The sequence below is a fragment of the Meles meles genome, chromosome 1 (assembly GCF_922984935.1).
Source record: "Meles meles chromosome 1, mMelMel3.1 paternal haplotype, whole genome shotgun sequence".
Classification (NCBI taxonomy): domain Eukaryota; kingdom Metazoa; phylum Chordata; class Mammalia; order Carnivora; family Mustelidae; genus Meles; species Meles meles.
Genome location: NC_060066.1, coordinates 145,245,668 through 145,251,715, shown reverse-complemented (window position 1 = coordinate 145,251,715; position 6,048 = coordinate 145,245,668). Strand labels below are relative to the sequence as shown.

General features: G+C 48.7%; 1 long non-coding RNA gene across 1 annotated transcript; it reads right to left on the bottom strand.

Moving 5' to 3' along the window:
* Positions 1-437: 437 nt before the first annotated feature.
* Positions 438-2,276, bottom strand: LOC123939107. Its single transcript, XR_006817812.1, has 3 exons — positions 2,136-2,276; positions 1,687-1,689; positions 438-448 (listed from the first exon to the last, which is right to left on the bottom strand). It is a non-coding gene; the product is annotated as an uncharacterized LOC123939107 (long non-coding RNA).
* Positions 2,277-6,048: the final 3,772 nt, after the last annotated feature.

Sequence of the window (6,048 nt, the reverse complement as noted above, 5' to 3'; positions counted from 1 at the left end):
CACAGCAGGGGCGTTTGTGCCAGGAGCTGGAGAAAAGTCCCCCGTCTTTGTTCAGACGCTCTCTAATGAGGCGGCTAACCTGAGTCAGACAGCCCATGCCGTGCCCTGTGATCACAGTCAACTCAGGTAAAACAAGGAAAACTCCAGAATGTAGGCTGAAAGCAGGTTTCATGCACCCTGGGTCTCCCCCCACCCCCCACTTTCTCCATCGGATCTGAAAGTCATATCTTCCCAAGCAGGGAAGGGCCACTGCAAAGGAATGCAATCCTTGTAAAGCCCAAGGGCACAGGGCTTTCTCGAACCAGAAACAGGTCTCACAAAACAGAGGCCACCTGGGATGTCTCCACTGCCAAGGGACAGGGGAGGGAACCAGAACAGAGCCAGGAGGCCCACACACTGCTGCAGGGGAGGCGGCTGCCATGTGAACTAATGCTTTGAAAATCTCCTGCTGGGGAGAAGCAGGGAAGTGCTAATGGGTGTAATGAACCAAGACTCCCAGGAAGCCTGAGGGAGAGAGGAGGGAGCCAGCAGGCCCATCAGCTGAATCGCTTAAAACTAGAGCAGAGAAAACACTTTGGAAGAGAGACACACTGGGGCACTTCAGTGTGACCCAGGAAGTGGGCAGGAGCCCCTAAATCAAGGGCCCAGTCATCAGCCCTTTAGCTCTGAAAGAAAGTCATTTTGTGTATTTCTAGCTCAGAGAGGAGAGGCGGGTTCTTGGCTCCAAACAGGGGTCTCCCACACCCTTTGGGAGAGGGTCCGGGATGGGGAGGATAGTTGACAAGTGTGGACAGCAGTGGAGGGGGGCACAGAGGCCACAGGGCAGCTGAGGCCATGTCCTCACACAGCACCACCCCTCAATCCCCCCCCTCGCCCCACCGTCTGCATCCACGGGGCTTTGACCATCCCCTCCTTGTCCAGAGGCACTCAGCTAGGCACCTGCGTCCCCCTTTGCCCCTGTGGTGGTTTCCTATGGCTGTCGTAACCACCTAAACAGACTGAGTGGCTTAAAATAAAGCATATTTGTTCTCTTACAGTTCCGGAGCTCAGAAGTCCCAGACCGGTCTTATGGGGCTAAAATCAAGGTGTCAGCAAGGCTCAGGAGAATCCATTTCTGTGTCTTTCAGCTTCTGGAAGCTGCCTCCATTCCTCGTCTCATGGCTGCTTCTTCCATCTTCAAATCTCTCTCTGAACCTCCTTCCTACCCCCACCCTAACCTCCCCACCTGGCCACACACACATACACTTTTCCCTTATAAGGCCCCTGGTGAGTAGAGTGAACCCACCTGACTCATCCAAGTTAATCTCCCCCATCTTTAGATCCTTACCGTAATCCCATCGGTCAAGTCCTTTGGTCAGCGAGGGAGCATAGCACAGGTTCCCGGGGTTAGGACTGGATATGTCTGGGGAGCTATCATTCTGTCTGCCACATTCCCCTCCAGTCTCACCTCAGCAGTCAGGACGGCCTAAGTGCCGAGGTGAAGGTGAGCCCGATGGCACAGGGGGAGATGGCAGAGCTGGCCGTCCCCGGACCAGCGGGGAACACTGCCACACAAGCAGCTCTGGAGTCCAGCATGTTCCCCGCATCCCATCCGGCTCGCGGTCCCCTGAGTCCTGAACTGCACATTCTGGAACAGCCTGGCACGTCTGCCAACTTCCAGGTAGAAAATTCACAGGAAGCTCGGACCCTCTGCCTGCACCCCTGAACCCGGACCTCCTGAGGCGTTTCGCATTCCATCTTGGCCCCTCCCCTGGGGCTTGGCAGAGGGAGAGTATTTCTTTATGTTTCCTCACCCACTTGCTAGAAGAAGCCCTTGACTCACCATGACACCTACGGGGCATTTGAGTCCTGGCATACCTTGTAGGAAATTAGAATGCACTTTTCTTTTTTTTTTTAAATTTTTTTTTAAGATTTTATTTATTTATGTGACAGAGAGAGATCACAAGTAGGCAGAGAGGCAGGCAGAGAGAGAGGAGGAAGCAGGCTCCCTGCCGAGCAGAAAGCCCGATGTGGGACTCGATCCCAGGACCCTGAGATCATGACCTGAGCCGAAGGCAGCGGCTTAAACCACTGAGCCACCCAGGCGCCCTAGAATGCACTTTTCAATGAAAGCAGCATTAAAAGTCATGGGGGACAGGGGCGCCTGCATGGATCTGGGTTAAAGCTTCTGCCTTCGGCTAGAGTCATGATCCCAGATTCCTGGGATCGAGGCCCGCATCGGCCCACTGCTGAGGAGGAAGCCTGCTCCCTCCTCTCTCTCCCTCTCTCTCTGCCTGCCTCTCTGCCTACCTGTGATCTCTGTCAAATAAATAAATAAAATCTTAAAAAGAAAAAAAATTCATAGGGGGCAAATGACTGAAATTGTGCTGTGCGCAAGACACAGCTCATGCTAAACCAGTCTGGGGGAGCAGGGCAAGATCTGCCCTTCATCTTTAACTTCATTTCAGTGGCAAAACTTCAGTCGAACAGCAGACGTTTACCAGCCCTCCCTGCCTGTGTGGTGGTTTTCCAGCCGCTGCCCCGCGTGGTCCACACACAGGCCTCCACTACCGCGCTGCTCTATGGCTCCCTTCTTGGGATGTTCATTATTTCAACAGTCACTTCCATTCCATCACTATTGCTGGTGAGACACTGCACGTGTCTCTTGCCTTCTACAAAGGATTTACAACATCAGAGCTCCAGGGAAGTCGGACGGGAAGAGCAGGGAAATACCACTGATGGGCAAAGTTGTTAAACTCGGTGCAGTCTTGGACGGCAGGTGAGGAAAGTATCCAGTGGTGATTGAGTCCAGGCTCCAGATGAGACCCTCCTGGATTTTAATCCCAATGCTGACACTTCCAGCTGCATGGCTGGGACAAGTATAAGTAAAAACTCCCCATGTCTCTGGTTCCTAGTGCTATCCTATAAGGATAGCCCATGCCCAGCCCCATCCGTCTTCCTTGCCTCCCTCCCATCAGAAGCAGAGTGTAATGGTTCCGTGTCTTCTCATCCCTTTTCACAGCTGGAGTTGACACAGATCTGGCCAAAGGGCTGACAGTAGAAATCTCTTGGGGAAATAGTTTTCTCTATAATAAAAGACATGGAAAAGATTCCTTTTTCTCTTACTTTCCTCTCTTTCTCCTCTGGAGGCTGTCATAGGAGAATGTGATATTTAGGGCTGCCATAAGCATGTCGCTAGGGAGGGTGGGGAGAACACGGAGATACCTGGCACCGTCGAGCTGCCCCACAACCCTGGAGCTTCCCTCCTCCCTGCTGAGGAGATGATTAAATGACTCTAAGATTTGGGCCAGTGAGAGCCCAGTATTCAGGTTCTTGTGACTTAAGATGTTCTGATACAAATGTCTGTTTCAGGGAGATCGTTGTAAGAATTTACTGAGATTGTGCATGTCAAGTGCCTGGCACAAAGCTATCACTTCGTAAATCGTAACCTATAATAATTCATACATGCGGAAAACAAGGATCAGCAGTTATTTGCTTTTTAGCTTCCTACTTTTCAGTTATCACCAACTCCCCAACTGGTGCTTATGCTGAGAAATAAAGTGAGGTCTCAAAGGCTCTACTGCATTTGTTGAATGGTTTATGTTCTTAGTTGGGCTCCTGGAGTAGGAGCTCCTCTAGGGCAGGGGGTTGTGTCTTATTCACCAGTGAGCTCCATGCTTGGCACACAGGCTCCCGTAAGCAGATGTTAGGTGGATGGATGGATGGATGGATAGATGGATGGGGAGACAGATGGACAGGTGGTAACCCCAGAGTCTTTGTAGAATACCTTCTTATCCATCATTAGGCCTGGTAGCCTTTTGTCTGTATAACATCAAAACCTAAGCATCAGAATCAGACTCTTATGGAAATCTGGCATTTTTTTTACTTTAAAATCCTAACGAATGATGTTTTACAGTCTACTCAGGAAGGTTTCTACCTGAGTTGAGAATACAATGAGTAGTCTTACAGCCCGGCATGAGCCAAGCTGTCTTTTGCTTTGATGGAACATCTAAATATGCTGAAAGGCCATTATGTAATCTGTTTTTTTTCCCCCAAGAGGAAAGAGATGACTTGCACAGAGGAGTTTTAAGAAAATTGCTTCTTGCAAAGAAAAAAAATGATCTTTATTATACTCACAGGACTGCCACCCTTCCCTCCCCCACAAAGTGTTCACAATAATCATCTGTTGGGGCTTCTAGTAGCCAAGATAATCTGAAGTCTAGGGCTATAGTTACTGTCTCATTTGCTAAATAGATTGCTAATTTGGAAACAGATTTTGAAGCAAGGATTGAGGAACAATGCAAAACACTCATGCCATACCTCTGATCATTAGCCCGGACAACATCACCTGTTATCCTGTATTGCCAGAAATCACTCATCTATGGAAATGGGTCAGGATGTGTGTGTATGTGCATTCGTGTGCTTTTAGTCCATTCTTACCTTCAAGCATTCTTCCTTATGCATTGAAATTCTGCAGGGGAAGACCACCAAAGTGAGTTCATTTTCTACCTTGTGATGGCCAGCACCAATCACCGCACTTTGCTCTAGCTCATGTCTTTCCATACTCCTGTATCAGTTAGGGATTTCTCTTGGCTGCTGACAACAGACAGGAAATAGCATTGAATAAGTATGTTGTTCGGAGGTAGGTGGTGTATGCCTGGTCTGGTGGTTCTGCACTGTCAGCAGGAACCGAAGTTCTTGTATCTTTCTGGTTAACCCTTTGGCGCTGCCTCCTGTTTCAAGTTTGGTCACAATGGCTCCAACCATTAAGCCCTTCCAGATAAGAAGCAGAAGGAAGAAAGAAAGAAAAAAAGAGTACATTTCAACTACTTTTCCTCCTTAAGGAATCTTCCTGGCAGTTCCACCTAGTAGTGCCTATTTATACTTTATTGGCAGAAGTCAGTCATGTGGATATCACCGTCTGCAAGGGAAGCTGGGAAATGTAGTCTTTTGGCTGGTGTGTTGGCACCATGCATACACCTTGAGCTCATTACTAGGAAAGTAGGGGAGGATGTATGTAGAACAGAAACAGTCAGTACGTGTCTCATCCCATCTTTACTCTGCTTGTGTTCCTTCACTCCCAAGATCTGAGTCCTGACCTCTGATCTGTTTCGGGTTTCAGTTCTCCTTAAATCAGTGTTTAGCTTTTAATGTTCATTACCTACTCTCTATATAAAAGAGGTCACTTGTGGTGTTTTTAGTGATGTAGTTCAACCAAAACAGACTGAGCTACTCCAGACAGCCAGGTGGTAGTCTCTCTTACAGAAAGACTTTTTTTTTTTAAAGATTTAAAAAAAAAATTATTTATTTGACAGAGAGAGACCAAAAGTAGACAGAGAGGCAGGCAGAGAGAGAGAGAGAGAGAGAGAGGGAAGCAGGCTCGCCGCCGAGCAGAGAGCCCAACGCGGGACTCGATCCCAAGACCCTGAGATCATGACCTGAGCCGAAGGCAGCGGCTTAACCCACTGAGTCACCCAGGCGCCCCGGTAGTCTCTCTTTAAACAGAAGCCTAGGGACGCCTGGGTGGCTCAGTTGTTAAGCATCTGCCTTCAGCTCAGGTCATGATCCCAGGGTCCTGGGATTGAGCCCAGCATGGGGCTCCCTGCTCAGAGGGAGGCCTGCCTCTCCCTCTCCCACTTCCCCTGCTTGTGTTGTCTTCTCTTTCTGTCAAATAAATCTATAAAATCTTAAAAAAATAAATAAAATAAACAGAAGCCTAATGTCTCCAGGGTAACCTGCCATTATTGCCAATACCATCAAAGACACAGGTATAGAAAGAGGCAAACAACCTATTAATTGAGCCTCCCCCATCCCTTTCAATCCTTCCAGTGAACAGCCCCCAGAGGCAAGTGTGATTATTAACATTCATTTTACAGATGAAGACATCAAGGATCGAAGAGGTTAAGGTATGCAAGATCATGAAACTGAGGACAATTTAAACACAGATGTGCTGTATCCCAAAGCCTTTCCTGCTGTATATTTAAGCAACTTCTGTATTGTCTCCCCCAAATGAAAGCAGGCCCAGAAGGTGTGGGTGTGAGGAGTTTGAGGGGTCTGCCCGGAGCACAC